Source organism: Triticum urartu, chromosome 1, assembly GCF_003073215.2.
Source record: "Triticum urartu cultivar G1812 chromosome 1, Tu2.1, whole genome shotgun sequence".
Taxonomy (NCBI): Eukaryota; Viridiplantae; Streptophyta; class Magnoliopsida; order Poales; family Poaceae; genus Triticum; species Triticum urartu.
In genome coordinates, this window is record NC_053022.1 from 557,559,467 (window position 1) to 557,569,198 (window position 9,732).

Here is a 9,732-nt window from a genome sequence, read left to right on the forward strand (position 1 = left end):
GGTTGACGTACTTGAAAGATGCCGTCCATATGGCATGGTGAGGAAAAACCGACTAGATGAAAAATAGGTGGAGGGACGTGATGGGAGGGGGAACCGGTTGACGAAGACATTAGTAGAAAAGGGGGCAAAGGTCCAGGCCGGGTCAGCCCATTAGTCCCGGTTCAGTCCAGAATCGGGACCAATGGGAGCATTGGACCCGTTTCGTGAGCCCAGGGGGGCGGCCGGGCCACGTGGGCCATTGGTCCCGGTTCGTCTGGACCTTTTGGTCCCAGTTGGTGGGACGAACCGGAACCAATGGGCCTCGCTCCTGGCCCACCACCATTGGTCCCGGTTGGTGGCTTGAACCGGGACCAAAGGCTCCCCTTTAGTCCCGGTTCATTCCACCAACCGAGACCAATGAGGTGCCTATATATACCCCCTCGCGTAAGAGCAGAGCACACTGCTCTGTTTTTTCTGGCCGAGGGGGAGAGGGCTTGGTGGTGCTCTAGCTCACCTCCTATGCACACAAGGTGTTCGATGGAATGCCCGAGCCACACTACTTAACCTTTCTCCTCTCCAAGCTCGACCTCCAAGCTCCATTTTCCTTAATATTTGTCTAGGTTTAGCGGTCTGTCATGCCCCGTCCCCGTCTTCACCGCCGTCGATCACCCGCGCCGAGCTCATCGCCGGCACCACCGTGGTGAGACTCTTGTTCTTATCTTCTTTCTGAAAGGAAAAAATATTCTTACTTGTATGTTTACATAGATACTTGTATTATTTTCTTACTTTTATTATTTCATCTTATATAGTGCGATGGTTTTGGTATCCACCCCCGTCGGCCCTCGTCCTGTCTATGATTCGGATGTGGTATATATATTATCTTTATAACTATTGGTTCATTTATTGTTTATGAAAATTATGCCGACCAACTTGACATAGATTTTATTTATCTAGGATGTATGTGAACCGGAAATTCCAACCGACCCTATTGTCGAGAGGTTAAATTAGTTGAAGAAGAAAACAATTTCTTGAAGGAAAAAATAAAAAAATTGAGGAGGAGAAGATGATATTGGAGTTGCATGTTGCGGATGTCGTCGATGATCACAAGATCAAGATGGATGCAATGCGCTTGAAGATTAGAAAGATTAGAAAATATGTCATTCATACCGAGGCTTGGTATCATTATGCCGTTGGATCAATTGTTACCTTGGTTGCGATTATGATCGCATTTGTTTTCGCATTGAAATGTTTTACATAGTTTCAATGTATGGTTTAATTAATTAGATGCTCTGGAGAGCTATATGTTGTTAGATGAGAACTATTACTTTGGTTTTAATGTGATGATGAACTTCTATTAATTTGGACACTTAATTATATATAATGCACGCAGATGAACCGGCAATGGATGTACGGTGATAGACACACCTCCGAGTACATTAAGGGCGTGCATGAGTTTCTCGATGCGGCTGAGGCAAACAAGCAGAATGGTTTTATGTGTTGTCCATGCACTGAATGTGGGAATACGATGTCTTACTATAACCGAAAAATCCTTCACTCTCACCTGCTTTACAAAGGTTTCATGCCACACTATAATGTTTGGACAAGGCACGGAGAAATATGGGTTATGATGGAAGATGGCGAAGAAGAAGAGTACGATGACAATTATGTGCCCCCTGAATACGGTGATGCTGCAACGGGGGGAGCTAGTGAAGATCAAGAGGAACCAGATGATGTGCCCAATGATGCTGCAACGAGTGAAGCTGCTGAAGATCAAGAGGAACCAGACGATATGCCCGATGACGATGATCTCCGCCGGGTCATTGTCGATGCAAGGACGCAATGCGAAAGTCAAAAGAAGAAGCTGAAGTTTGATCGCATGTTAGAGGATCACAAAAAAGGGTTGTAACCCAATTGCGAAGATGGCAACACAAAGCTCGGTACCGTACTGGAATTGTTGCAGTGGAAGGCGGAGAATGCTGTGCCTGACAAAGGATTTGAGAAGCTACTGAAAATATTGAAGAAGAAGCTTCCAAAGGATAACGAATTGCCCGATAGTACATACGCAGCAAAGAAGGTCGTATGCCCTCTAGGATTGGAGGTGGAGAAGATACATGCATGCCCTAATGACTGCATCCTCTACCGCGGTGCATACAAGGATCTGAACGCATGCCCGGTATGCGGTGCATTGCGGTATAAGATCAGACGAGATGACCCTGGTGATGTTGACGGCGGACCCCCAGGAAGAGGGTTCCTGCGAAGGTGATGTGGTATGCTCCTATAATACCATAGTTGAAACATCTGTTCAGAAACGGAGAGCATGCCAAGTAGATGCGATGACATAGTGAGGACCGTAAGAAAGACGGGAAGTTGAGAGCACCCGCTGACGGGTTGCAGTGGAGAAAAATAGAGAGAAAGTACTGGGATGAGTTTGCAAAGGACCCAAGGAACGTATGGTTTGCTTTAAGCGCGGATGGCATTAATCCTTTCGGGGAGCAGAGCAGCAATCACAACACCTGGCCCGTGACTCTATGTATGTATAACCTTCCTCCTTGGATGTGCATGAAGCGGAAGTTCATTATGATGCCAGTTCTCATCCAAGGCCCTAAGCAACCCGGCAACGACATTGATATGTACCTAAGGCCATTAGTTGAAGAAATTTTACAACTGTGGAATGGAAACGGAGTACGTACGTGGGATGAGCACAGACAGGAGGAATTTAACCTAAAGGCGTTGCTGTTCGTGACCATCAACGATTGGCCCGCTCTCAGTAACCTTTCAGGACAGACAAGCAAAGGATACCACGCATGCACGCACTGTTTAGATGACACTGAAAGTATATACCTGGACAAATGCAGGAAGAATGTGTACCTGGGCCATCGTCGATTTCTTCCGACCAACCATCAATGTCGAAAGAAATGCAAGCATTTCAAAGGCAAGGCAGATCACCGGAAGAAGCCTGCCATGCGTACCGGTGATCACGTACTTGCTATGGTCAATTATTTACACGTAATCTTTGGAAAGGGTCCCGGCGCACTAGCTGTTCCGAATGACACTGAGGGACACGCACCCATGTGGAAGAACAAATCTATATTTTGGGACCTACCCTACTGGAAAGACCTAGAGGTCCACTCTTCAATCGACGTGATGCACGTGACGAAGAACCTTTGCGTGAATCTGCTAGGCTTATTGGGCGTGTATGGAAAGACAAAAGATACACCTGAGGCACGGGAGGACCTGCAATGTTTGCACGAAAAAGACGGCATGCCTCCGAAGCAGTATGAAGGTCCTGCCAGCTACGCTCTTACGAAAGAAGAGAAAGAAATCTTCTTTGAATGCCTGCTCGGTATGAAGGTCCCGACTGGCTTCTCGTCGAATATAAAGGGAATAATAAATATGCCAGAGAAAAAGTTCCAAAACCTAAAGTCTCATGACTGCCACGTGATTATGAGCAACTGCTTCCGGTTGCATTGAGGGGGCTTCTACCGGAAAGCGTCCGATTAGCCATTGTGAAGCTATGTGCATTCCTCAATGCAATCTCTCAGAAGGTGATCGATCTAGAAATCGTACCAAGGCTAAGGAGTGATGTAGCGCAATGTCTTGTCAGTTTCGAGCTGGTGTTCCCACCATCCTTCTTCAATATCATGACGCACGTCCTAGTTCATCTAGTCGACGAGATTGTCATTCTGGGGCCCGTATTTTTACACAATATGTTCCCCTTTGAGAGGTTCATGGGAGTCCTAAAGAAATATGTCCGTAACCGCGCTAGGCCAGAAGGAAGCATCTCCATGGGCCATCAAACAGAGGATGTCATCGGGTTTTGTGTTGACTTCATTCCTGGCTTTAAGAAGATAGGTCTCCCTAAATCGCGGTATGAGGGGAGACTGACTGGAAAAGGCACTCTTGGAAGTGACTCAATAATATGCAGGGACGGATATTCTTGGCCTCAAGCACACTACACACTTCTACAGAACTCTACCTTGGTGACCCCGTATGTCGATGAACACAAGAACAGTCTACGCTCCAAACACCCGAAGCAGTGCGACGACTGGATTACATGTGAACACATCAGGACTTTTAGCAGTTGGTTGGAAACACGTCTCAGAGGTGATAACACTATTTGTGATGAGCTGTACTTGTTGTCCAGGGGACCATCTTTGACTGTATTGACTTACAAAGGATACGAGATAAATGGGAATACATTTTACACGATCGCCCAAGATCAAAAGAGCACCAACCAAAACAGCGGTGTCCGCTTTGATGCAGCAACCGAGAGGGGAAAGGACACATACTATGGTTACATAGTGGACATATGGGAACTTGACTACGGACATGATTTTAAGGTCCCTTTGTTTAAGTGCAAATGGGTCAATCTGTCAGGAGGCGGGGTACAGGTAGACCCACAGTACGGATTGACAACAGTGGATCTGAAAAATCTTGGGTACACTAACGAACCGTTTGTCCTAGCCAATGATGTGGCACAGGTTATCTATGTGAAGGACATGTCTACCAAACGGAGAAAAAGAAAAGATAAGGAAGCGAATACATCATATGATGAGACAAAGCGCCACATAGTTCTTTCAGGAAAAAGGGACATCCTGGGAGTGGAGGGCAAGACAGACATGTCTGAAGATTATGAAAAGTTTCATGAAATTCCTCCCTTCAATGTCAAGGCTGACCCAAGCATCCTGATAAACGATGAAGATTATCCATGGTTACGGCGCAATAAGCAAATGACACAAGCGAAGAAAAAGTGAAGACTTTCTCCCACAACTATTATGATGATACCATGCTAACTTTGTAACACACGAGTATGTTGTGCCAACTTTTTTAGAGTTCATTTGAAAACTATGAATTTAGGTCCAATTTTCTCTATAGGTGCATCTATGTTCATTTTTTTAGTAAAGTTAATCACAAACTTGTGATTCACACAAATTTCAAAGAATTCAAATTTGAAAACTAATGGCACTAACAGAAAGTTTATAATTTTTTCTAAAACTAATGGCACTAACAGAAAGTTTATAATTTTGCTGACCTAAAAGCAAAAAAGAATTAAAAAATAAAGCAAACAACAAAAGAAAATAAATAATACAGAAAACAAAACAAAAAAACTGGAAAATAAAAATAAAAATAGCAATAATAAGTATTTTTTGTAAGTAGAAACAAAATAAAATAAATAAAGCAACAAAGAAAACAAAAAAACTAAAAAAGTGTTTTCAAATTTGAAAACTAATGGCACTATCAGAAATTTTATAATTTTTCTAAAACTAAAAGCAAAAAGAATTAAAAATAAAGCAAAAAACAAAAGAAAATAAATAATGCAGAAAACAAAACAAAAAAACTGGAAAAAAATACGGCTCGCCCCTGGCCCATGACCATTATTCCTAGTTTGTGCCACAAACCAGGACTAAAGGGTTGGTCCTCGTTGCGCTCAGAGTTTACTCCCACCTCGCCAACCGAAGGGCGCCCACACCGGTTTATAAGCCCGTCCCTCTCTGCCTTGTTGAGCTCCTCTCAAAGTGAAAATAGATGCCCTATACAGGGAATTTGACCTAAATTCATAATGAATTTCTCTAAAATTCATAGAAATTGATTATGAATTTAGGTTGAATTTTCTCTATAGGTGCATCTATGTTCATTTTTTTTAGTAAAGTTAATCACAAACTTGTGATTCACACAAATTTTAAAAAATTCAAATTTAAACTATTCAAATTTTAAAACTAATGGCACTAACAGAAAGTTTATAATTTTTGTGACCTAAAAGAAAAAAGAAATCACTAGAAAACTATAAGTATTTTGTTCTAAGTAGAAATGAAAAAATAAATAGCAAAAAAGAAAAAAATGCCTATAATATTTGTTATGACTAACTAAAATTACCAAATTGAGTATAATGATAAAACACAGTAATATTAAATAGCAGGAAAACAATGACTCAAAAATCAATTTTTATAGTAAAGTTATTCATAAACTAGTGATTCACACAAATTTTAAAAAATTCAAATTTAAACTATTCAAATTTTAAAACTAATGGCACTAACAGAAGGTTTATAATTTTTGTGACCTAAAAGAAAAAAGAAATCACTAAAAAACTATAGGTATTTAGTTCTAAGTAGAAATGAAAAAAATAAATAGCAAACAAGAAAATGCCACCTACTAGGGCAGCACGCCCTGAATACGACTAGAAACCCAACCATGGACCAGGATTCAGGCCCGCAGCAGGCCCAGTAGGCCCACAGGCATTGTAGTGTCCCATTAGGCCCGTAAGCCCGCAGTTCAGAGGAGTTCGAAAGGGAACACAGAGCAGGGCTTATAAACAGGTGCGGGAGCTCTTCGGCTAGCGAAGTGGGACTAAAAATCCCACCGCACCGCACCGCGGCGCAGGCCATTGGTCCCGGTTAGACGCAGGAACCGGGACCATAGGGCGGCATTCATACCGGTTCGTGGCACAAACTGGTACGAATGCCTACCTATGGTCCCGGTTCATGCGACGAACCGGGACCAATAGCCTCTGCTTCCCGCCCTTTGGGCTGCCGAAATGAGACCTTTGGTCCCGGTTGGTAGCACGAACCAGGACCATAGGTGGCATTGGTACCGGTTCGTGCCACGAACCGAGACCAATGCTTCATGTATATATACCCACCACTTAGCGGTTTCAGTTTACATCGCCCATTTCCCCCCGACGCCGCCGAGCTCATCGCCGCCAGGCTGCCTCGCCGTCGCCGTCGCCGCCCACGCCGTTGCCCCTGCCCCGCCCCCGAGCCCACGCCGACACCGTCCACCGCCCACGTCGTTGCCGTCCGCCGCCCCCAAGCGTGCCCTGCCGCACCCCCTGCGCCTCTGAGCCCGTCCGCCGCCCCCGAGCGCGCCCTGCCTCGCCGTCGTCGCCGAGCGCGCCCCGTCGTCGCCCTCGCCCACCCCGAGCCCGTCCTTGTCGCCGTCGCCCCCGCCGCCGGCCGCCCGCGTCTCCTCCCCGATCCTGCCGGGAGAGGTAGCTACCGCCCCATCCTCCCCCCTTCTTTCCTTCCCCTTGCAAAATATTGATATGATGAATTTGATATGATGAATGAGGGGGGTCATGTGTATGTATATATGTGTGTATGTATATGTAAATATTGATATGATGAAATTTTTGTTCATATATACTGTAGATGTATGTATGATGAATTTTGATATTTTAGTGTTCATATATAATGTAGATGTCTATGTATGTATGGAATGATATCGATGGATGTATGTATATAGAACATTCGTAGAAAATATGACGAATCCGATATGACCAATGTCCCCCTCCGGTTCACTCAGGAACACTAACTCTCTCGGAGAAAAAAAATATTATCGGGGAGAAAAAAAGTTCTAGGGTCGTCAAGGGGTCGAGAGGGGGTCGAGGGTCACCGAGGGGTCGAGGGTCGCCGAGGGGTCGAGGGTCAAGAGGGGGTCGACGGTCGCCGAGGGTCGAGGGTTGAGAGGGGGTCTAGGGTCGCCGAGGGGTCGAGGGTCGTCAAACATGAGAGGAAGAAGAGGATAAAAAAAGAAGAGGAAGAAGAAAAAAAAGAGGAGAAGAAAGAATAGAGGAGTCTATTCTTTCTTCTCCTCTTTTTCTTCTTCTTCTTCCTCTTTTTTTATCGGGAACGAGGGTCGTCGAGGGTCGCCGAGCGGTAGAGGAAACCCTAAATAGCAAGTATCGTCGGTGTGAGATACATGTGGCCGTCGGTGTCGGACACTACATCCACGTCCCACAAGTGACGCGGGCGTCGACGCCCGCTTCACTTGTGGGACTTAGATGTAGTTTTCAACGCCGACGCCACACGTATATATGTTCTCTCTCTCTGTGTGTGTGTGTATATATATATATATGTTCATGTATATATGCAAAAGATAGATTATCGCCTCTATTCCTTTCTTCTTCTCCTCTTTTTTTTCTTCGACATGTGGGGGGGGGCGATATACCCCCTCCCGATAACTTCAACACGAGGGGGGGTCGATATACCCCCTCCCCGATAATATTATTTTCCCATGTACGTATGTCGTGTCGATATAAACTCTCGATAACTTCAACACGTGGAGGGGTCGATATACCCCCTCCCGATAACTTCAACACGTGGGGGGTCGATATACCCCCTCCCGATAACTTCAACATGTGGGGGGGGCGATATACCCCCTCCCCGATAATATTATTTTCCCATGTACGTATGTCGTCGTTGTCGATATACCCCAAACCCTTGAAGCGTTGTCGAGGCCACCCCAAACCCTAGAGAAGCAGCGTCGAGGCCACTAATTAATATTAGTTCTATGTTTGCCACTAATATATCCATCTGTCATGTTTGAATAATAATTGCCATGTTGTAAATATTTTTAGAAACTAAGGACACCGCCCGAGACGAAGTACAAGAAGAGTTGTTGGGGGACATAATCGCGCGAGGAAGTGATGCCGTCTGCTCGTTGTTTCTCAACGACACCGATGGTCTGGAAGCAGCTGGCTATGATTATTATGGCTTTGGTGACCCAATACCGGTGCAAGAAGGAGACCATGAGGATGGCTCCGGTGACCCAATGCCCGTGCAAGAAGGAGACCGTGATGACGGCTTCGGTGACCGAACCGAGTCCGGCCAGGTATATATATTAGTTAAGCTTGTGCTGACTAGCTAATTGATGCATTCATTGTTTTGGTATGTACACATATTAATTAAGTCTTTGTTCTTTTCTCTAGCCCTCCGGATCGAGCACAACTTCGGTAAAGAGATGAGGCCCGAAGAAAAAGTTGAGCTCGGATGAAAGGTTTGAGATCATAGCAATCGCGCCCGACGGCCAACCGATTGAACCCGTCCGGACAAAGAACGCATTTGTTGCTCAGTGTGGGGTTCTAGTTAGGAACAAGATCCCGATCAGCATCCAGCAATGGTTAAAGTCGGCTACAGAAGACCCTGAGGTGTCTTATGTCAATGATATGTAGAAGAATGATCTTTGGACTGAGCTGAAGTCCCTACCGCTAGAGGATGATCCGGAGAAGCCAGTTAAAGAGCAATTAATCAAGTCTTTTGCTCTTAAGAGGATGGCAGACCTATTCAGGAGGTGGAAGAAAGAGCTGAATAAGTTTGTCGATAAAAAAGAGACACCGAAATTCAAGGGCAGATATGAGAAGATCAGAGATCACTAGCCCGCATTTGTGGCCCACAAGACATCGGAAAAGAGTAAGAAGATGTCGGCGACAAACAAGCAAAATGCTGCGAAGAAGAAGCGTCACCATCGCACGGGGTCAGGTGGCTACCTCGTAGCCCGGCCTAAGTGGGCCAAGGCTGAGAATGATCTGGTTGATAAAGGGATCGAACCAGAGACAATTAACTGGCCAGACCGTTGCCGGACTTGGTTCTTCGGGGCTGGCGGAACCTTGGACCCTGTATCAGGGAAGTGCATTTGGACGGACGAGCAAATGGAAATACCAGTCAAGAGGCTTAAGCACTATATCGAAGTAGCGCAGCAAGGGACGTTTGTTCCAGACAGAGAGAACGACGAGCTCACAATGGCCCTCGGGAATCCCGAGCACCCTGGACGGACACGAGGCACGCCAGGCTCCATTCTGTGGAAGGCTGGGTTTCCGGACGCATGCGGTTACAAATGCCACGAGAGGAGGAAGAAAGTGGAGCAGACCCAACTGCAGGCGCTGCACGCTAGGGTACAAGCGATAGAGGAACGAGAAGCAAATCGCAGCAAACGAACTGCCGAAGCTTCCCCCGAAGCTACCCCGCCATCTCAGCGGAG